This window comes from Phyllostomus hastatus, unplaced genomic scaffold (genome assembly GCF_019186645.2).
Source record: "Phyllostomus hastatus isolate PE091 unplaced genomic scaffold, TTU_PhHast_1.1 phas_contig_29, whole genome shotgun sequence".
Classification (NCBI taxonomy): Eukaryota; Metazoa; Chordata; class Mammalia; order Chiroptera; family Phyllostomidae; genus Phyllostomus; species Phyllostomus hastatus.
The window spans coordinates 3,233,286-3,257,735 of NW_025333835.1; the positions used below are offsets into that span (position 1 = coordinate 3,233,286).

General features: G+C 36.7%; 1 protein-coding gene across 4 annotated transcripts in view; it reads left to right on the forward strand.

Annotated features, from left to right (window-relative positions):
• Positions 1-24,450, forward strand: part of ENOX1 (ecto-NOX disulfide-thiol exchanger 1) — a 628,394-nt gene that overhangs the window by 38,094 nt on the left and 565,850 nt on the right. The gene's annotated exons all lie outside the window — the stretch shown is intronic.

Here is a 24,450-nt window from a genome sequence, read left to right on the forward strand (position 1 = left end):
GTTAACATCTGTTCAGGTTAGACCTTAGCATGACCAATTATTTTCATTCCTTAGTTATACTGCCTGTCTATACCCTTCCCTGCCCTATCCCTAACCACCCTCTACCATCTAAAGCTCCTCTTGGAATTTATCCCTCATTACCCTAGCATAAACTTCTAAAAAGTTTGTCCCCACATGCCAGTTGTTTCAATTTTTAAAATAATTTTTGATTATTGTATTACAGTTGTCCCAACTTTTTCCCCTTTGCCCTCTTCAGCTCATCCTACCCCCCATTCCCACATTCAGTTCCTATACTGTTGTCCATGTCCATGGGTCATTCATACACATTCTTTGTCTAGTCCCTTCAAATTAATTTTAATGGTATTTTTCCATTACCATTTATCCCCCGATACCCTTTTCAACCTTCACCCTTCCCCCCCAGCCAGCTATTACCACTCAGTTGTTCACGTCCATGAGTCCTTTTACCTTTTTGCTCAGTGCCTCTATACCCTAACCTCCCCCTTTCCCCACCAGCTGTCAGCCTCCTCTCTGTCTATGAACTGGTCTCTATTTTGCTTGTTAGTTCAGCTTGTTCATTAGATTCCAAATATGAGTGAAACCATATGGTATTTTTCTTTCTTTGACTGTCTTATTTCACTTAGCTTAATGTTCTCCCAGTCCATGTGTGTTATTGAAAAGGGTAAATATTTTTCTTATGGACACTTGGACTGCTTCCAAATATTGGCTGCAATAAACAGCCATTGTAAATAATCCTGCAATGAACACTGGGGTGTTTATATCCTTTCAAATTAGTATTTTAGGTTTCTTCAGATAAATTTAAGTTTTACTCATTCAGAAGTTGTGTAATGACACGTATAATACAAAGTTATACAAAATTCAAACATTACAGAAATGCAATAATGTAGAAAATGAAAGTATGAAATCCATAATCTCCCTGTCATTTAGTGTCTATTACTCTAGATGCTTTCTTTCTTGTGTATAGATCAATATACATAAATATAGCTTATTCATATATATGATTATATCATGCATATATTTCTGCAATGTGCTTTTAAGAATTTTACTTGTCATATCTCATAGGCATATCTTCATGTCAATACAAATAGATATACCTCAGTTTTAAAATGGCATAGGAGATCATTTCATGTATATATAAGAATTTATTTAATCTGTCTCTTATACATGGATATTTGAGTTTCCCTCTTTTTAACAATCACAGAGCTGCAATGAATATTCACATATACTGTAATTGCCCATGAAAATATAGTGTGTGTACATATGTGTACCTACAATAAGAATAAAGGACATTTTCAAAGAAAACTACGTAATTCTACTACTTACTTCTAGTGGTTTGGGTTTTCAGCATTCCCTTCTACATTTCAGCCTTTCATATACATGATTTTAGTCATGGTATATTAATCACTTAATATTTTGCTTTTATCATGTAACAATCTATTATAAACATTTTTCCATGTTGATAAATTTTGTTGGTGGTTCTAATGGGAAAGTCAGTTTCCCTTATATTGATTTTATGGTTGATATTCTTGTCTTCTACTCTTCCACTTCCTGTTACCTGTCTCATGATACTTCATGGGTTCAAGCTTTTTATTGCAGTTACCTCTCTTCTTACATCTTTGCTAAGCAGCTTCTTTTCCCTCTGCTCTTGTGAAACCTTCTGAGCAGAGACTGTAGTATCCTTGTTACCTCCTCTGTGGGGCTAAAGGCCCAGAGCACTCTCAGTGTTTAATAAATACGTGATAATCATTTGTGACTGAGTGCCTTCCCAGTTATTTCACTAAGAATTTTCTCCACAATGCTTTGTTTCTGCAAATGTTGCCTTCTGCAAAAAGGAGTATACCCTGTTGGTAATCCATAAATGTGAGAATGCCTAGGAGATATAATTTATATTCACAACTATTTATGCAGTGCATTATTTAGGCAGTTCAGCACCAAGGAGAGTGACTATTCCCTTTAGCTTGGGTTCAAGGTTAGTGGAGGATTTACTGTGTTTAGGCCTCTAAAGTGCTGTTGGCAAGATGTAATTTTTCCATAATAGATGAAAAGCCAAATCCTGTATAAACAAACTTTAATAATGTCAAAAGCACGGGAAAAGTTGTACACCAAAGAAATATTAAAGTTCACGTTCCTGTAACTTAGACTTAATTGAAGCAAATAGTCTTCATATTTACATTTGGGTTGTTTGTTTTAATATCAGTTCCTTGAATGATTCATCACAAGTCTTTCATTCCTCTACACCTAAGTGCTAACTGCCTATTATTCCAGGATTCCCACTTGGTCTTTGTCTTGTCTCCATGCCTAGGGAAAGAATTAAATTTCCCTTTCTGTGTCTTGGAAATCCTTGACATGGTACTCTGACCTCCTTTGCTCTGTCTCTGGTGCTGGGGGTATTGCTTTCTCATTAGGTGTTGGTTCACTGGAAAAAAAATGGCTTGAAGGGCTTATTAGGGTCTTGAAGAGCTTTTTGTCTGAGTAATGGGTTCTCTGAACTAGTTAAGGTATGGCTCGGAACCTGTTTCAGAGAAGCCTTGAAACTTCATGTGTTCACTGGAAAAAAATGCTTCATATTTTTTGTGCCCTTGAACTCACTATATTTTCACTGAAATGGAATCTTGTCTATGATAGAAGGGAGTGGAGAGCTGCTAAGTCCAGAAGAAAATCACCTGTTTTATGCAGAAGAAGAAAAATAGCTTCTGTTTCTTCCCTGTGTTGTAGTACTTATCCTGCTATATCTGCTTCTCCTGAGGCCAGAGGTGGAAGATTGTCTCTCTTCAGGAGACACTAGAGATATAGTGCTTTTCTCTTTTCAAGGCACAACAATATATGTGAGTTGTGCCTTGACTGTCTTCTCAAAGGGCTTTAATAGAACTTGAGTATTTATGCCTGAGAACCCCCTGGGCTGGACCTATTAGGAAGTCTACATCAAAAGCTACTTGAGACTTTGGGCCAAGATGGAGGCATAGGTAGACACACTGTGCCTCCTTGCATAACCAAAAGAAGGACAACAACAAATTTAAAAATTTTTGAACTGGCAGAAAATTGAACTGTATGGAAGTCCGACAACCAAGAAGTTAAAGAAGAAACATTCATCCAGACCCATAGGAGGGGTGGAGACAGGCAGCTGGGGTGGAGAGGACTCTCAGCAAGGCAGCAGCTGGAGACTGGGCAGTCCCACAACTGGGAAGCATGACAGAACATGCAACCCAGGGTTCCAGTGCAGGGAAATAAAGCCTCAAAGCCTCTGACTCAACCTGTGGGGGTTGAGGCACCAGCAGGAGAAACTCCCAGACTCATAGCAGAGTTCGTTGGAGAGACGCACAGGGTCCTAGAATGTATACATAGCCACCCACACAAGAATCAGCACCAGAAGGGCCCAATTTGATTGTGGGTAGTGGGGAAAGTGACTGAAAACTGGCAGAGAGTGGAGCAAGTGGCACTGTTTCCTCTCAGACCTCTTCCCCACATACAACATCACAATAGAGCAATGTGGGTTGCTCTGCCCTGGTGAACACCTAAAGCTCCACCCCTTACTACATAACAGATGCATTGAGACAAAAAAAAAAATAACCCAAGTGAAAGAACAGATCAAAACTCTAGAAAAAATACAACTAAGGGACAAAGAGCTAGCAAACCTCTCAGATGCAGAGTTCAAAACACTGATAATCAGGATGCTCACAGAAACGGTTCAGTATCATTGCAAAATAGAAGAAAAAGTGAAGGCTATAAAAAGTAAAATAAAGGAAAATATACAGGGAACCAACAGTGAAGGGAAGGAAGGAAACTGGGACTCAAATCAACAGTTTGGAGCAGAAGGAAGAAAGAAACATTCAACCAGAACAGAATGAAGAAACACGAATTCAAAGAAATGAGGAGAGGCTTAGGAACCTCCAAGACATCTTTGAAAATTCCAACATCTGAATTATAGGGGTACCAGAAGGAGAAGAGGGCAAGGAAGAAATTGAAAACTTATTTGAAAAAATAATAAAGGAGAACTTCCCCAATCTGGCAAAGGAAATAGACTTTCAGGAAGTCCAGGAAGCTCAGAGAGTCTCAAAGAAGTTGGACCAAAGGAGGAATACACCAAGGCACACCATAATTACATTAGCCAAGATTAAAGATAAGAAGAGAATCTTAAAAGCAGCAAGAGAAAAAGGAGACAGTTACCTACAAAGGAGTACCCATAAGACTATCAGCTGATTTCTCAAAAGAAACCTTACAGGCAAGAAAGGTCTGGAAAGAAGTATTCAAAGTCATGAAAGGCAGGGACCTACATCCAAGATTACTCTATCCAGCAAAGCCATAGTTTAGAATAGAAGGGCATATAAAGTGCTTCCCAGATAAGGTCAAGTTAAAGGAGTTCATCATCACCAAGCCCTTATTATATGAAATGTTAAAGGGACTTATCTAAGTAAAAGAAGATAAATAATATGAACAGCCAAATGACAACAAACTCATAGCTATTAACAACCGAACCTAAAAACAAGCAAACAAACAAATAACAACAACAACAAACCCAAATCAAACTAAGCAAACAACTAGAACAGGAACAGAACCACAGAAATGGAGATCACATGGAGAATTATTAGTGGGAGAGTGGGAGGGGAGAGAGGTGGAAAAGGTAGAGAGAATAAGTAGCATAAATGTTAGTTAGAAAATAGACAGGAGGAAAATACAGGAAATGTACAAGTCAAAGAACTTATATGTATGACCCATGGACATGAACTAAAGGTGGGGAATGCAGGTGGGAGGGCGTGTGCAGGGTGGAGGGGAATAAAGGGGGGAAAATGTAATACCTGTAATAACATAATTAATAAAATATATTTAAAAAAGAAAAAAACTACTTGAGGAACAATAAAAAGTATTCAACAGTAAAAATAACAACAACAAAACAAACCAAAAAACAAAAAACAATTTCTGAGTTAATAAGAACGAGGCTCTCTTGTGTTTCAGTAAAAGTGTTTTGGAGGTGTGTGTTTTGAGGAGTGCTTCAAAACCCATCTAGCCTGTAATATATTCTCTATTGACCAGTGGGGAGATTTGTAGTTCTCACAATTCATTATTTGGGGTTACTCATCATGTCTCTAAGAAGTACTAATGACAATGCAAATAAATGATCACTGAAGGATTACCTTGCAGCTTTCTGACTGGTCCCTCTGCTTCTCTCTTCACCCCCTTTCTGTGTATTTTTAATACAGCAGCCTGCATAATCATGTTACTCTCCTCCAAACCAAAATTTCAGTCTGTGTGACTTCAAAACCAAAAAATATTGGAATCAACTTCAAGTTCTCTCTGTCACACCACATCCAATCTCTAAGCAGATCCTATCAGCTCCAGAATTTGAAACAAGTGAAATTTGACCACTTCTCACTACTTCTACTTCATGCTCTTCATTGAGCTATGTGGTTTATGACAGTAATCTCTTAGCTGGTCTCTTTACTTTCACCCTTGTGCATTTAGCCTATTCTCAAGATAGCAGCTAGATAAATTCTGTTAAAATGTAATTTAGTTCAACAAGGGTGCTAAGATAATTCAATGGGGAAATAATAGTGTTCTTTAAAAAATGGTGCTAGGACAACTATATTTCTACCTACAAAAGAATTAAGTTAGAGCCCTGGCCAGGTGGCTCAGTTGTCCACTACAACAGAAGATTGTGTGTTCGATCCCCGGTTGGGGCACATACGAGAGGCAACCAATTGTTGTTTCTCTCTCACATCAATGTTTCTCTCGCTTTCTTCCCATGTCTGTAAAATCAATAAAACATATCCTTGGGTGATGATTTTAAAAAAGAATATTTGGATAGACCTCATTCTCTCACACCATGTAAAAATAAAATTCAAAATGGATTTAAGATCTAAATGTAACAGCTACAACTATAAAACTCTTAGAAGATGAAGTAGATTTAAATCTTCATGTTTTTTAAGTTTTATTTTAATCATTGTTCCAGTATAGTTTTCTCCCTTTTACTCCCAATCCAGCCCACCCTCCCAACCCTCCCCACTTCCCTCCCATTACCACCCTCCCCCTGGTTTTTGTCCATGTGTCCTTTAAATTTGTTCCCGTAAACCCCTCCCATTGTCCCCTGAAATTCCCTCTTTTCTCCCCTCTGGTCACTGTCAGCCTGTCCTCTATTTCAGTGTCTCTGGTTATATTTTGCTTGTTTCTTTGTTTTGTTGTTTAGGTTCCTGTTAAAGGTGAGATCATATGGTATTTGTCTTTCACTGCCTGGCTTGTTTCGCTTAGCATAATGTTTTCCAGCTCTATCCACGCTGTTGCAAAGGGTAGGAGCTCCTTCTTTCTTTCTGCTGCGTAGAATTCCATTGTGTAAATGTACCATAGTTTTTTGATCCATTAATTTACTGGTGGGCATCTAGGTTGCTTCCAGCACTTAGCTATTGTAAATTGTGCTGCTATGAACATTGGAATGCATAGGTTGTTTTGGATTGGTGTTTTAGTATTCTTAGGATAGAGTCTCAGCAGTGTAATTGCTGGGTCAAAAGGCAGATCCATTTTCAGTTTTATGAGGAAGTTCCATACTGCTTTCCATAGTGGTTGTACCAGTCTGCAGTCCCACCAACAGTGCACTAGGGACCCCTTTTCTCCACAACCTCTCCAACACTTGTGGTTTGTTGCTTTGTTTATGATGGCCATTCTGACTGGTGTGAAGTGGTATCTCAGTGTGGTTTTAATTTGCATCTCTCTGATAGCTAGCGATATTGAACATTGTTTCATGTGTCTTTGGATCTTCTGTATGTCCTTCTTGGAGAAGTGTCTGTTCAAGTCCTTTGCCCATTTTTTTAATTGGGTTGCTTGTCTTCTTAGAGTGGAGTCGTGTAAGTTCTTTATATATTTTGGAGATTAAACCCTTGTCTGAGGTATCATTGGCAAATATGTTTTCCCATACAGTTGGTTCTCTTTTTATTTTGATACTGTTTTCTTTAGCTGTGCAAAAGCTTTTTATTTTGATGAGGTCCCATTTGTTTATTCTTTCCTTTGTATCCCTTGCTCTAGGAGACATGTGAGTAAAAAAGTTTTGGTGTGAAATATCTGAGATTTTCCTCCCTACATTCTCTTCTAGGACTTTAATGGTGTCAAAGTTTATATTTAAGTCTTTTATCCACCTTGAGTTTATTTTTGTATAACGTGTAAGTTGGTGCTCGAGTTTCATTTTTTTGCACGTGGTTGTCCAGTTCTCCCAACACCATTTGTTGAAGAGGCTATTTTTACTCCATTTTATGTTACTGCCTCCTTTGTCAAATATTAATTGACCATAGAGACTTGGGTTTATCTCTGGGCTCTCTGTTCTGTTCCATTGGTCTATGTGCCTGTTTTTATGCCAGTATCAGGCTGTTTTGACTACCGTGGCCTTGTAGTATAGTTTAGTGTCAGGTATTGTGATCCCTCCTACTTTACTCTTTTTCTCAAAATTGCAGCAGCTATTCGGGGTCATTTATGATTCCATATAAATTTTTGAAGTGTTTGTTCTATGTCTGTGAAATAAGCCATTGGTACTTTAATAGGTATTGCATTGAATGTGTAAATTGCTTTTGGTAGTATGGACATTTTGATGACATTAATTCTTCTAATCCATGAACACGGTATATGTTTCCATTTGTTTGTGTCTTCCTTGATTTCTTTCCTGAGTGTTATGTAGTTTTCTGAATACAGGTCTTTTACCTCTTTGGTTAGGTTTATTCCTAGGTATTTTATTTTTCTTTTTGCTATTTCAAATGAAATGTGTTTTTTGATTCCTGCTTCTGCTGTTTCATTGTTGGTGTACAGAAATGCCTTTGATTTCTGGATATTGATTTTGTATCCCGCTGTTTTGCCAAATTCATTTATTAGGTCAAGCAGCTTTTTTGTGGAGTCTATAGGATTTTCTATGTACACTATCTTGTCATATGCAAACAGTGACAGTTTTGTTGCCTCCTTTCCGATTTGGATGCCTTTTATTTCTTTTTCTAGTCTGATTGCTGTGGCTAAAACTTCCAGTACTATATTGAATAGAAGTAGTGAAAGTGGGCAGCCTTGTTGAGTTCCTGATCTTAGTGGAAAAGATTTTAATTTTTGGCCATTGAGTATGATGTTGGCTGTAGGTCTCTCATATATGGCCTTTATTATGTTGAGGAATGCTCCCTCTATTCCCACTTTGCTGAGTGTTTTTATCATAAATGGGTGCTGTACCTTATCAAATTCTTTTTCTGCATCTTTTGATATGATCAAGTGGTTTTTGTCTTTGCTTTTGTTAATGTGATTTATTACATTTACTGATTTGGGAATATTGTACCATCCTTGCATCCCTGGAATGAATCCCACTTGGTCATGGTGAATGATCTTTTTAATGTACTGTTGGATGCAGTTTGCCAGTATTTTGTTGAGGATATTAGCATCAATGTTCATCAGCGATATTGGCCTGAAGTTTTCTTTCTCTGTTGTGACTTTATCTGGTTTTGGAATTAGGATGATGTTGTCCTCATAAAAAGAGTTTGGTAGTCTTACATTTTTTTGGATTTTTTGGAATAGTCTGTGAAGGATAGGGGTTAGCTCTTCCTTAAATGCTTTGTAGAATTCTCCTGTGAAACCATCTGGCCCAGGGCTTTTGTGTGTTGGGAGTTTTTTGATTACTGCTTCAATTTCTTTTGCTGTTATTGGTTTGTTCAGGCTTTCTGCTTCTTTTCCTTTGAGTTTTGGAAGATTACATTTTTCTAGAAATTGGTCCATTTCACCTAGGTTTTCAAATTTCTTGGCATACAGCTCTTTGTAGTAATTTCTTACAATCCTTTGTATTTCTCTGGTATCTGTTCTAATCTCTCCTCTTTCACTTCTGCTTGTGTTTATTTGGGTTTTCTCTCTTTTTTTCTTGATGAGTCTGGTTAAAGGCTTGTCAAGAACCAGCTCTTGGATTCATTGATCCTTAGAATTGTGTGTTTAGTCTCTATGCCATTTAATTCTGCTCTGATCTTGGTTATTTCTTTCCTTCTGCTTGCTCTGGTCTGTCTTTGTTGTTGTTCCTCGAGTTCTTGTAGATATAGGGTTAGGTTGTTTGTTTGAAATGTTTCTAACTTTTTTAGGTGGCCTGTATCACTATGAACTTCCCTCTCAGGACTGCCTTGGCTGTGTCCCATAAGTTTTGGGTTGTTGTGAGTTCATTTTCATTTGTTTCCAGAAACCTTTTGATTTCTTCCCTAATATCATTCTTGACCCATTCATTTTTTAATAGCATGCTATTTAATCTCCATGATTTTGAGTGTTTTGGGTTTTTTTTCTTGGGGTTGGTTTCTAGCTTAAGTCCCTGTGATCTGAGAAAATGCTTGGTATGATTTCAATTTTCTTGAAATTGTTGAGGCTTGTTTTGTGTCCTATCATGTGGTCTACGTTTGAAAATGTTCCATGTACATTTGAAAAGAATGTGTATTTAGCTTCTTTGGGATGGAGGATTCTGTATATATCAGTAAAGCCCATTTCATCAAGGGTATTGTTCAATGCCACAGTATATTTGGTGATATTTGTTTGGAAGATGTGTCCATTTTTGATAGTGGGGTGTTAAAATCCCCCACTATAATTGTGTTGCTGTCAATATCTTTCTTGAAGTCCTCTAAGATTTTCTTTATGTATTTGGGTGCTCCTGTGTTGGGTGCATATACATTTACAATATTTATGTCTTCTTGGTGGATTCTTCCCTTGAATATTATGAAATGACCTTCTCAGTCTCTCTTTATGGTCCTTTTTTGGAAGTCTATTTTGTCTGATATGAGTATTGCTACCCCGGCTTTTTTTTCCTCTCCATTTGCTTGGAAGATTTGTTTCCAGCCCTTCGCTTTCAGCCTGTGCAGGTCTTTCATCCGGAGATGGGTCTCTTGTAGGCAGCATATGTGTGGGTCATGTTTTCTTATCCAATCAGCTATTCTATGTCTTTTTATTGGAGCATTTAATCCATTGACGTTTAAGGTTATTATTGATAGGTACTTATTCATTGTCTTTTATGTACGTGTGTTCCTCTCTCTCTCTCTCTCTCTCTCTCTCTCTTTTCCTTCCCTTCCTTAAAGCAGTCCCTTTAGAATCTCTTGCAGAGTTGGTTTGGTGGAGGTGTATTTTTTGAGACTTCTTTTGTCTGGGAAGCTTCTTATTTGCCCTTCTATCTTGATTGAGAGCCTTGCTGGATAAAGTAGCCTTGGTTGCAGACCTCTGGTTCTCATTACCTGGAGTATTTCTTGCCATTCTCTTCTGGCTTGAAGTGTTTCCATTGAGAAGTCAGCTGTTAGCCTTATTGGGGCTCCCTTATATGTAATTTCCTGTTTCTCCCTTGCTGCCTTTAAGATTCTCTCTTTGTCTTGAAATTTTGCCATTTTAATTATGATTTTCTTGAGGTGGGCTTCTTTGGATTTCTCTCGATTGGGATTCTCTGTGTTTCCTAGATTTGTGTGACTTTTTCTCTCATCAAACTAGGGAAGTTTTCCTTCATTTCTTTTTCAACTAGGTTTTCGATCCCTTGCTCTTCTTCTTCTCCTTCTGGTATCCCTATTCGGATATTATTACGTTTCATATTGTCTTGCATTTCTCTTAATCCATCTTCATTCTTTCTGAGCCTCTTTTCCTTTTCTTGCTCTTTCTGGGTGTTGTTTTCCAGTTTGTCATCTAGCTCGCTGATCCGATCTTCTGCTTCACCAGTCCTGCTTATCATTCCTTCTACTGTGTTCCTCAGCAGAGAAATGGCATTCTTCACTTCCTCTTGGCCCTTGTTGAGAGTTTCTATTTCCTTTTTCATGTTTATATAGTTTGCAGTGAGATCATTGTAGCTTCCCTCTAGTTTCTGATAGCTCGTTGTGAGTTCATTGAACTTCCTGATAATCATTGTTTTGAAATCACCATCTGATAATTGAGTTGCCTCTAATTTATTTAGCATTTTTCCTGAGGCTTCCTCCTTTCCCTTCAATTGGGGATTGTTTCTTTGTTTTCTCATTGTTTGTGGGTTTCTTCTTGTTAACCTCTGTTTCTTAAATTGATCTGTTCTGGTTCCCTGTAATTATGGTGTGAACTTCTGTGGTAGAATACTTGTGACATTCAGTGGTGCAGTCTCCTTTTTGTATCTTGGTGTTCACAAATTCCCCCTCTTCATCTGGTTTTTCAATGATCGCTATTATTTTTGATGTCCTGTTTTCAGAATGTTTCGGTAACCTAGGCCACTTGCTCTGTTCCTCCACCTATCCGCGAGTTTCCCTCCTCTTCACAGAAGCCGAGAATCACGCTGCCTAGAGTAAAGCCTCCATCTTTCATCCAATTTAAATCTTCATGATCTTGGATTAAGCAACAGTTTCTAAAATGTGGCATTAGAAGCAGAAGCAACAAAAATATGGATATACCATTAAAGAAAAATATGGATATACCATTAAAGAATTAAAAAATATGGATATACCATTAAAGAATAATATTGTTTGGAAGATATTTCTCTTTGAAAAGTATTGAATGAAAACATTTTCTATTTAAGAGTGGATGAGTGATGGTTTAATATTATCTTTACCAATTAATCTTTTTAATTGATAATTTAAAAACTAGTGCCATTGTATTTTGATATATGGCTCTAAAGAAAAGCATTTAACCTTAAAATAGGTCTATTGTGTGTAAGATATTTTTCTTTTTCACTTAGTGTCACAGAACTTTTCCTCAAATTACTAGATTGTTTGACTATATATTTGACTGTATAGCTACATATTGTTATGTTAAGATCTGATTAAAGACTCTTACACTTAAAATACTATGGCTTAATTTATAAAATTATTTTCCTCTTGGTTATATCATATACTATGTCTTTTTTGAGCTTGGGTAACAGGACTTTTGAAAGTATTCTCACTACAAAATTAAAAATATGGCATTCATAGTGATTTATAATTATCTTTGGAAAACACCTTATTAGTAACATTTTTCTACATGTTCTCATTTGAAATACACAAGATTTTCAAGAAAACTAATTATGTTGATAAATTTAAGTTAAAGAATTCTATAGAAGGAAGAGAAAAATGGTTTAAAATCATAGCCCCAGTTCTCTCAGAATTGGTTCAGATGAGGCTGATCTCCAATGTGGGACATTGAGCAGAATAAGAATTAAATCCCATATTATTAGGAATGTTTGCTGTGTAAGAGCCCAGTGTGTGTTTAGTGTGATTGCAGATTAGCTATAGATGGATTTTAAAAAGTGAAGGTACATTCAGGATACTCACAAATTATAAAACTTGCTTGATAACATTTATTATTGTGGATACCAGATTTTTAAACAGGTGGTCTTTTCTAGAAGGTCAAGCCTAGTCTTTTTTCTAGATGAATATACTATTTTGCTTTTCACTCATGGTATGTAGATATGTTGAATTTGCTTTCTGGGTAATGAATATAACTTGTGCAAATGTGTGGTGTCCTTGGCCAATGAGATTACTTCTGAGGAAGGGCTCCCATTTATCTGTCATAGTTTAGTGAAGATCTGAACCAAATGGAGGGAGCATTCATGCTTAGGAATGGTGAAACTGAGAAGAAAGTTGAACCTGTCTGAGTATTCAAGCATTCATTGCTGCTGCTGAGCAATGCAGAGATTTCCCAGAGATCCAGACCAAGAATTGTTTGAGAAAATCTGTGTCAGTCACTAGTCCAGTGACCAGGCTGTCTGTTATTTATTATAAATACTTAATATGTGTAGCCACTCTAGTAATAATTGGTACCAGTCAGGCTAGAAGTAGCTTCTGGAGAAGTAGTTCTTCCCTCTATTGTGTGGGATTGGAAAAACTGAAAGAAACGACAATGGTATGTAGCAGTGCAAATTTAAATTATTTTCCTAGTTGGACCCATGATTCTGGAAGTTTCTTTTAGAATGCTATTCTTGGTTTTATTACATACATCATTGTCTTGGTATTGGAAAGTACTAAATGCAATGGGAAGTGTATTTGCTGGTAAATATTTTTAAAAATCTAAGTCTAAACCTGCCTTGCAAAAGAAATTTTCTGTGGCAGAGTGAGATTAGATCTGACCTGCATGAGTACACTCTCTTCTGGTTCACTTGATTCATCCAAGTTGAAGTCGACTATTTTAAGGCTCCCTAAAGTGGGATTTGAGGGGAGAGACGTAGGATGAGCAGCCAATGTTTTGTCTATTTTCTACCTTGAATCTAATGTCTTTGCTGCCTCCTATGTCTTCAATTAGGGTTCAGTACTTCCCTTCCACTTTTACTAAAGGTCCCAAAACCCACCTTTCATTGTGGATGTAAAGCTCGTTTTATAGATTTCTCACCCAGTTGATCTCCTTAATTTCTATTCTTAATCTATTACAGAGTATCTGGGTAAGAATGAGTCTTTCCCTAGAACTAGAGGGCCATGTGGCAAATTAGAGACAAAATATTCAATAATGTGGTGATTGCTGGGGGGAGGGAGGAAGGGACTACATGTTAATGGATAAAAACACAATAAAGATTAAGTAAAAAATAGTAACTTAAATGTGGTAAAGTAATTCACCAGACAATATATGCCACTTCATGGTTTGTCTACAACTGTTAGCACAGATCTAAATTTTGTGGTATTTTTTCCCAAGAAAGCTTGCTTATTTGGTGAGCTCTGTGTAATCTGAATATGGTCACCTGGAAATAGAACACTTGCTTGACATTCCCAGGGCTAAATTAAGGACATGTCAGTAATATTCCTAGAAATTAAAAAAAATTTCATCCAATGAATTGTTCAGTGTTGTGTAATTCCCTCTTTAGAAAAAAATTCTTATTGACAGCACCTCTGACACATAACCTGTTAACTGGCTTTTTTTAGAGGAACAAGCAAATTACTAGGCTTCATTTGGTGAAAACTTTTGATAATTTGGTTGCTATAATTTGAGAAAGTAAATATATTTACAATAAAGCTCTTCATGTTTTCTGGCCTACATTAATAATTAAAAGATGAATAAAGGCACTGTAGCAAAAATTTCCACACAAGTATAAATACATACAATTGAATCAATAAGGTGCATTAAACAATGTTCTCTGCAAGCAAGCTGACTGAGAGAGTTCCAAGTGGGTTTAAAAAAATCAATAAAAGGAGGGAAATGGAAAGAGATATTCCTGAAAATAGGTTTTGATCATCATTCTCTGTTGCCTACTTTACCTTTTATAGTGGTGTGCTTCAATGGGAAGTCTGAGGAAGCAGGGGTTCTTCACATCATTGTCTGCACCGTGGTCAGTACTAAATGGAAGGCATGTGTTGTTTTAAACTTTAACCTTGAGTGACCTAATGATGCTCATCTAACTTGGAGGTTTTGAATTATTTTTCTTCATTGTCTTTCATCTTTCACATTTCATTTTTTCTCCAAATTTGCCTTTTTCCTTTCATACTTTCCAGCTCCACAAGTACTTGTATTACTTAAAATTATTGTTAGTAAATTTGATTGTTTGTGTCAATTTGATAAAAACCATAGTGAGTTTTATTGATTACATTATTGTTTTGTTGTATATAGCAGAGAGGAATTTTTAATATCTGTTCAGAAAAGCCAAGTTGTAATTGTGGTCTTTAAAGGTCCAGTTACCCTTAAATGTCATGCTTTCTAATACATTTAAATGTGGAATATTTTTATTAATATTTTACAACATGAGAATGCACTCTCTTTTTCTCCCCAACTTATTTTCCAGTTTAAAATGGTAGACCTTTTTTCATTCTGACATAATATTGGCTTTAGCTGAGATATCTAAAAGCATATTACAAATAGTGTCACCTCCCACCTGCCCTCTTCTTTGGACATAGAGAAACAGACAGTCAGTAGCAGTCTGGTAGAAAGCCTGCCTAAGGCAGCCCTGGCTGGTGTGGCTCAGTGGATTGAGCACTGGCCTGTGAACCAAAGGGTTGCTGGTTCAATTCCCAGTCAGGGCACATTTGTGGGTTGTAGGCCAGGTCTCCAATAGGGGGCAGGTGAGAGGCAACAACACACTGATGTTTCTTTCTCTCTCTTTCTCCCTCCATTCCTTTCTCTCTCTAAAAGTAAATAAATCTTAAATAAAAAAAAAAGAAAGTCTGCCTAAGTCAGAGCTGGCAAAGGTATCTTAAAGGTGCATCTTGAGCATGATTTTTCTTATCTATAAAATTATGGTATGAGATCTCTAAAAATATAACTAGCCCCTAACAAGTTCTCCGATTCTGTGCTTTCCAGAGCTGTCTTCTGTCTTTGTGAATATATCCCATGTATTTTTGTTCCAAACATAGAAAACTGGAACCTTCTTTACATCACATATTATTATAGTCTCTTCAACAGGAATGCTCAATTTTCCCAATTGCTAGTGGTACATGCTGTGATTTCATTAAATGAGATGTAGTTGTCATTATCTATGTGCTTATACCTGCAGATGTTCAAACGTCAAGTTACTAAAGGGTATTTGGATCTGGGTGATATGAAAAGCAAATGACAAGGGTCAGAAGTTGATTGCTGGCACTTCTGAATTTTCTTCACTGCCTTCCCCAGGAAAAAGAAGGCACATCTACCCCAGCAGCATCCAAAGATATTTTTCAGTTTAAAGGTAGTGAATTGAAATAATGATTTTTCATTTCCCTTTTGGTTTCAGAAAAGGTTCTGATTTGAGGGGATCTTATCCATTGGGATAGATTACAAAGGAGTTCAGTGACCTCAATTTAGTCTACCCATTAGGATTAATTTTTATGAAGTCCTGCTGGAAGGAAGAAGGGAAGAGATCACCCTTGTATTAGTTTTCCAGGGTTAGAGTAGCTTAAAACAACAAATATTTATTGTCTCTTAGTTCTAGAGTCCAGGAGTCTGAAATTAAGCTGTCAGCTGGCCACGATCCCTCTGACACCTATCAGGGGAAAATCTTTCCCATCTTCTTTCTAGCTTCTGCTGGTTTGCTGGCAATCCTTGGCCTTCATTGGCTTGGGCTCTATAGCACTTTAATCCCTGCCTTAGTTGTCACATGGTAGGTATTCTGCCCTTGTCTGTCTGTATCTGTTCTGTTCTTTTTATAAAGTCATATTGGATTAGAGCCCAGTGTACTGACCTCATCTTAATTTGATTACAACTTAAAAGATCAGATTTTCAAATAAGGTCAGATTTATAGGTACTGGACATTAGGACTTCAACATACCACTTTGGGAAACATAATCAACACATAATATTTCTGAAGCTTTTTTCCAAGTCTAAGATACATAGAGTTTCTTGGTGTGGGGTTAAACCTGAAGATGAGCAATCTGAACAATTAAATTTGGAAAACAAGTCTCTGGTACAAGGAAAGATAACAAAGCTTTTTAAAGGACAGTACTTTCAGTACATTGAAAATCTGTGTCTCTGTTTTTTGTTTGGAACATTCAGACAATGTCAAGGGTAAATCACCACATTGGATATAGCTTACTCTAATGCCTTTTGATGCTTCTGACATGTTTTTAAAGCCCAAGATTCTTTTGTGCATGGAGGTTATTATGTTTCAGTTCTTTGTGTGGAAAATAACTGAACTGATGGTGTTTTTCAATAACACAGTTACTGGACCTTCCATATAGCAATTGCTATTTGGTATTTGCTCTTCTCTGGTACATAGAAGGTGTTCATTTGTTGTATTTTGTTATTGTTGTTATAGTTATCCTATGTGGCTAGTTTAAGACTATTTAGGGTATATGAAATACTTATGTTTTACATAAGTATTTTGTTTCCCACCCCACACAGTACAGACATTTTGTGTGTGTGTGTGTGCAGAATGAGGTCTTGTCATTGAGGTAAGAAGTTGTACCCTGGAGAGCGCTTTGCCCTTTACCAGGTCTGGAGAGAGGGTTATAGGGAAGGGCCAATTAAGAGTGATGTATATCTTGTGATTGTCCCAGCTTACTAGATGTGGGCTTTTACTCTGTGTGTGTGCTCCTGTGAAGTTAGATGTAATCTGTGTTAGTGATATGAGCTGTCATGGATTCGTCCACACCCAGAGCAGTCTGATGGGCAGGTGGGCAACTTGCTTTGTCTTGCCTTCCTGGGTGAAGTGTAAGGCCAAAGAGAATCCATTGAGTGCTGAGGGCCAGTAACCATGCCCCCCCTCCCCCCCAAAAATTAATAGACAGTACTGCCTAACTCCATGCTTCATTCTCTGAACTTTTTGAAAATACCAACTTAATTCTTGCGGGGACTCTCAATTATGAAAACCTTGGAGCAAGATTTAAGGTGAAGATATCTTAAGATTCTTTCACCTAATAGCACACTGTATTTTTTGCAAGGGCACTGTTTTTGGTATTGATTCTTTAGTGCTTAACAGTTGGAAGCCAACTGACAGACATTTAAAAAAAAATGGTAGGGGGTTGATTGGTCATTCATCCTTATTTGGTAAATGTGCTTTAATGACTTGGTAGAAAATAAAACTAATGCTATGAGAATGGAAGTATAGTTGACCCTTAAACAGTGTGAGAGTTAGGGGCACCAACCCCCATGCAGCCTAAAAATCTGCATATTAAGTTTTGACTCCCCCCAAACTTAACTACTAATAGCTTACTGTTGACTGGAAGCATTACCCATAACATAAATAGTTGATTAATAAATATTATATATGCTATATGTATTATATATTCTGTTCTTACAATAAAGTTAAATAAAATGTTATAAAAATCAAGGAGGAGAAAAGACATTTACAGTATTATATGTATTTGTTGAAAAAATATCCACATGTAAGTGGACTTGAATAGTTCAAATCCATGCTATTCAAGGGTCAACTGTATATTCTTAGAGGCTTAAATCATCATATGTCAATTTCAAATAGGCTTGGTAATGAGGATTTGAGGGTACATACTTATGAACAAACATGGTGAAATATGGGCTTAATGTGTCTTCTGTTGTTAGATGCTTAATCACAAAGAGTAAAAAAGACAAAATACTAAGAAAATTTTGAGCCATCAAAATTGGCCATCAAACAAGAGTGGGTCCCTGGAGTTCATCTTATTTGTCACATGTCTCCAGGCAGATCTGCCATTGGCTGTGTGAGACTGTGCAAAATCCAACCCTGCAAATATGCTGTTTTTTAGGGTTAGCTGAGAAGGTGCAGGAATAAGAGGGTATCAGGCTGAACTGGTGGTATTATAAACCTCTTAAATTATAGTCACATCACAGATGATTCTGATAAGATTTGAAATGAATTCTGATGCTGTTAGTATTGATTTTAATTTTCTTTCCCTTTTCCTTCTCTGCTTGGGATAAAATGTTAATTAACTCTCACCTGTGAAACTTGTGTGACTCACATTGCTTGTTTAATTTAGATTATGAGCCCATGAGCCAGGCTCCTTTTGTTTCCCTGCAGTGTGAGGGCCCCCAATAGCAGAAATGCTTATTATTATTATGTTTTATAATAATCATGATGTTCTACTAAAATATTATGCTGATTGCATTTACTCATACATGATAGCTTTAGTCCTTTCAACTTGAAAATGTTTTATTTTGCTTTAAGCAGGTTAGACAGTGGTTTTATAAGGAAGACTTAGCTAGTTACTCACTTGAAATGTAGTTTAAATGCATTTTTGAATTGTGTAAAGTATGTTTTAATTATTTTCAATCTCTTCTTACTCCAGAATGGAAAAGTGGACTTTTTTCTCAAATTATTCCCAAAGAAAGAAAGAAGGTAGAACTGGAACCAAGGGCAAAAAGGTTTGACTGAGGAAAGGGGTTGTGAGTCAGTGAAAATAGGTGGCTATGATATTCTGCTTAGAAATATCTTCAGCGGGAACTTTTGAAAAATTCTAATCTCTGTTATTTACTGTAGAAGGCTCCATCTGTGGAAAGTGACAGAAAACTGAGGAACGTATATCAGAATAATTCAGGTCAAAAAAACATTCCATGTGAACTATATCAACAGAGAAAACCCCGTTAATTAATGCTGACTTGGAAAGGCCAGCCATATTAGTGAAGTTTAAATTAAAATAATCTCTAATGTAGTCCAAATTGATGTAATTACTCAAGGCCATCACCTAGAACTTGGCAGGGGTTCTGGGTAGTGGGGAGGAACTCAGGCAGGAGCTGGGCTAGCTTGGTGGGTCTGTGTTCATCATAGATGGTTACTTGTTTTATTCTTTCAGTGGGCATTTATTGCACAACTAATATGTAATTGGCTTTGTGTTAAGAACTGGGCACATGCAGATGAGTAAGACATTGCTTTCTGCTCTCAAGGATGATACATGCCATAAAGAAAGACTTAGGAAGCTACTGTTAAAAGGCCAGTGGTAGGTTAAAGGATATCACAGAAATATTGAGAATGGTTAGCTAGACTAGCCCAGGAGCTAGAGAATGTTGCCTGGTGGAGGTGATGCCTGAGTTGAATCCTGCACAATGAGGTAAGGATGAGGAGACAGTGTGAACAAAGACACTGAGGTCAGAGATAGTACAGGCATTATGCTAAGTGAAATAAGCCAGGTGGTAAAAGACAAATACCATATGATCTCACCTATAAGTGGAACCTAATCAACAAAACACACAAGCAAGCAAAGTAGAATCAGAGACATTGAAATAAAGAACAGACTGACAGTAACCAGAGGGGAGGAGGGAAGGGGTAATGGGTAAGAAGGGGAAGTATCATCAAGGAACATGTATAAAGGACCCATGGACAAAGCCAAAGGGGGTAGGATTGAGGGTGGGAGGTGGGAGAAAACATATATAAAGAAAGGAATAGTATAGGCATAAGAGGAAGTCATAAGCAGTTACTGTACTACACAGAGCTGGGGGCGGGGGCAGTGATGGTGAGACTAGGCAGTGGACATAGACTAGATTGGAAGTTATGTTAAGGAGTTTAGGCTCTTCCTGTGGATGATATGGTGTTACTGAAGGGTTTTAAGTAAGGATGTGATAGAGTCAGTTTGGTGTTTTACAAAGATCTCTGGGGGATAGTTTCTTGAATAGAGGATGGATTTGAAGGATTTGAGGGTGAAACAAGTCCAGAGGCATGCAGTTAGGAGACTTTATCAGTTATCCAGACAAAAAAAAAAAAAGGAAAAGCAATATAATCTCAATAAAGATAGCAGCCCTTGGAGATTAACTGGATGCAGATTCTGAGGGCAGTGGAGAAATATAGAATGAATCTCAGATTCCTTGTTTGGACATCTAATGGATTGCTGGCATTAACAACTGAAATTGAGAACAAAAGTGGAGGATCAGGGTGATGGGTGAAAGTGAAGAAATGCCTAATTTGATATGCTGTGAGATATATACAGGTGCTGTAGTACAAGGCATGCCTTGGAGATACCACCTTCCTCTCCTTCTCTTTTCCTCTCTGTTGCTTCACTGCAGAAGTGTTTAATGTGGTCAACTATAATAATGCACTTGGAAGTCATTAGCATATGGGTGGTAGATCAAATTGTAAGAGTGGAAGAGAATCCCCCCATGGGTAGAGGGGATCCTCAAGAGTGTGGTAAGGACCCCAGAGGGTGGAGACTCCCAGAGCAGGAGCAGAGGGGATATCCCCTTAAAGAGTGGGTGGTTACTTAAGAAGGGACCCAGTGCAAAAAAAGAGACTTGTTTGATATACAACGTTCACTTTTTGGTCACTAAAACAAAGGTTTACTCATTTCTTCCATCAGATAGAGACTAGTATTTTGGGGTCACTTGCCATTTGCTTTCTTTTATAGTCACCTTTAAGATATTAACTTTTACAGGTTGATTCTACTTTAATCAAAACATTGGCTTCTATGGGGTGATGGGGAAAGAACAGAGTATTCCATGCATGTTTGTCTAAGACTACCCTTATTAAGAATATTTTATGTGCCAATTTATTTTTCAAAATGATGACATGAACAAGGTGTTACAAAAATCTTTTAGTTGATAAAAAAACATAATTTTTTGATGGGTTATTGTTAAGATGTTTGAAAATCACTTTTTGTCTAGCATATATGAATTTAATGTTTCCAGTGTTGATCACATTTACATTAGACATATGCCTTCTTCATTAATAATGTTAGGAAAAATGTTTACCTATGCCTACTTGAATTATTCCACATGCCACATTTGCAGAATATGAGTAAAGAGGTTTTACTATAATTTAGTCAAAAGACTAGTGTTTTAATCTGCATTAAGTAGATACTCATTTAGATTTTCTGCTTTATATTAGCATATATAATTATATTTGAAGTATATATAGAGTAAAAACAAATTTAGGGAATGTTGGATATTGTGGAAAATTGAATTTTCTGTTTGTGCTATGTTCTGCCACTTTCTTATTGAATGACATCAGGCAAAGTAGATAATTTCTTTGGGCCTCAGCTTTCTCATATGGACCAAATCAGTGGCTTTTGTGGTTATTATGATTATTATTTTTGATTGAATGACTAAAAGCTGAGGGAGAGGCTCAGGTTTGAGTTGGAATGTAACTGTGTGCCAAGGAACTCACCAGGACTGTATGTAACTAGCTAAAGAAAGGCAGAAACCTCTCTCCACCTTCTGCTCCCACTGCTCTCACTGAGATTCTTTTTTTTTAAGTATAAACATTATTTTAATTTTATGAAAATACTAAACATTACATCAATTTTGGTCATTTTAAATTATTATTCTATTACAGTTGTCCCAATTTTTCCCCCTTTGCCCTCTGCCCATCCCACCCCCTACTCCCACAGTCAATTCCCACACTTGTCCATGTCTGTGGGTCGTTCATACAAGTCACTCAGATTCTGGATCATGTTCCACGCACCTCCATTTATACAGAATACTTTATAAAGATATATGATTGTATTAAAAATATGTTGTCCATTTTTCTCCAAATTTTATTTTATAGAACATTGATTAGTGGTACTTAACGAAAGGAGTAAGAGGTTAGATAAGTCTTGAGGAATACTACCTACCCAATCCCTTCCTCAGAAATTTCTAATGCATCTCACATTTTCCTGGAAGTTTTCCTATAAACAAACGTTTTTTTTTTAATCTGGTGTAGTTCTTAAATGAATTTATTAGATTCAGTCTTCAAGTGCTGAATTCTGATTAAAGGTGAATTTCTACTTCCCCCATTAAGCCAATTCTTCTTGTCCTTTATTATTTAAAACACATGTACCATATTTTTTGGACTATAAGACACACTTCCTCCCTGCAAATTTGGGAGGAATAATGGTTGTTAATGCTGCTGTTGAGTTCTGTTTACATTTACATTGGTGAAATATTATGTTATTTATGTTATTAAATATTTTACCACATTTTTTGCTTCAAAAGTTTTTTCCTATCTTCCTCCTCTAAAACCTAGGTGTGTCTTATGGTCCAAAAAATATGGTAATATTTGTTGGGTGAATCAGGTGTTTCTCAATAGTTTATTTTTTAAAAATATACAGATGATAGAATGGTCACTGAATAATTAAAGTTGCAACATGAAAAATTGCTTAGCAAAAGCCAGAGTTTAAAACCTTAAGATATTTTTTGTCCTTTTCTGTGCATTTATATTTTTTCATATTGCATGACCATACTTTGTTTTATTCCTGTTTTGTAAATATGTGATTTGCTTTGGAAAGTAATATCATCAGTACTCATTGGATCATATCTAGTTACCATGAAAATTAAGAGCATCATAACTATCTTTAAGTGGCTTACAGCTGGTCAGAAATGAAGTGGCTGTAGAAATAACAGCAAGAGCAGCAACTACTTCTCATACAGAAATTTCTAATTTGTGGAAGCTGAGTTTGACTCAGGAGACAAAAGATATGCCTTATTTGTAAAAGTCTTGTTTCCCAATCCTTCCCTAGTCTCAGGGAGAGGAGCATAACTTTGGTTGACACTGTTAGCTCTCTTGAGCCCTCTTTTTGGGACACCTCACAGCAGGAGGTTAATAATGTCACTATTTGGTATTCCTGAGGTCCGTATTCTTTAGATTGGCAGTGATTATAAAGGCCCCATCAGCCATGTTCTGATTCCTTAACATTCAGTCATTTCAGGGAAGCAGGGTTCTTTACAGTCATCTTATCGGGCTCAGAGTGATTTGCTGATGGTTGCTTAATCAATGGGAATGGAGACCCTATTTGGCTTTCTCATAATTAAAGATTAAAATGCTTCTATCACTCCTTCTAAACACCAGTCAGAAAACTATTAGTTTATCCTTTACTGCCAAAGTCAAATGCTTTAGCATTACAACTTAATAATGAAGGGAGCTGGGACAAACATCCCATGTAATAGCATTTGAGTTCTGGATATGCAAGAGAATGCTAGCTATGTTGTGTCAACCCCCAGAGTAATCAGTGGAGGCAATTGTGCTCCCTCCTTTCCCTCCTCCCAGTGGTTCTACATCCTCATGATGAGAACAACAGATAAATTTTTCCTCTGTAGGTATCATACCTGTTGCATTTATAGCAAGATGAAGCAGGGTAACTAATTTAAGAGTGTATTTCTTGCATAGATTTAAATAGGACCTATTTGTGAGAAAGAGGAGGAAGGCCATGGAAAGGGAAATGGAATCATGATATTTATATTTTTCTGACTACCTTATTTCATTTAGCATAATACTCTCCAGATTCATCCATGCTGTCACAAAAGGTAACATTTCCTTCTTTTTTTTAACCAAATAGTATTCCATGAATCTAATTAACAAAATTAACAAACAAAATAGAAAAGACCCATTGATACAGAGAACAGACTGACATCTATCAGAGGGGAGGGTGGTTGGGGGGCTGGGTGAAAAAAATGAAGGGATTAAGCCAAAAAAAAACCAAAAACAAAAAACCTCATAGACACAGACAACAGTATGGTGATTACCAGAGGCAAAGGGGAGTGGTGGAGGTAGAAGAGGGTAAACAGGGGATAAATGGTTGTGGAGGGAGATGATATACAGATGATATAGGATTGTACACTTGAATCCTATATAATTTTATTAACCAATGGTCCCCCATAAATTCAATAAAAATTAAAAACAGTAATCAAAACAGTAAAGTACTGGTATAAAAACAGACACATAAATCAATGGAACAGAATAGAGCTCCCAGAAATAAACCCATGTCTTTATAGTCAATTAATATTTGGCAGAGGAAGCAAGCACATACAATGGACTAAAGACAGTTTATTCAATAATTAATATTGGGAAAATTGGACATGTATGTGCAGAAAAATGAAACTAGACCACCTTCTTACACCATATAGAAGAATAAATTCAAAATCGATTAAAGACAAATATGTAGTGGTGGGAAAATGGAGACGACTATATTGGAACATTAATAAAAAATGATTAAAAAGAAAAGACTTAAATGTTAGGCCCAAATCTATAAAAATCCTAGAAAAAATAGGCATTAAATCTGAAACATTGCTTGTAGCAATATTTTTTCCGATATATCTCTTAGGCAAAGGGAAAAAATAAGCAAATGGGACCATATCAAACTAAAAAGCTTTTGCCCAAAATGGAAACCATCAACAAAATAAAAAGACAACCCACTGAATGTGAGAACTTATTTGTTGATACATCTAAAAGGGGTTAATATCCAACATTTATGAAGAACTTATATA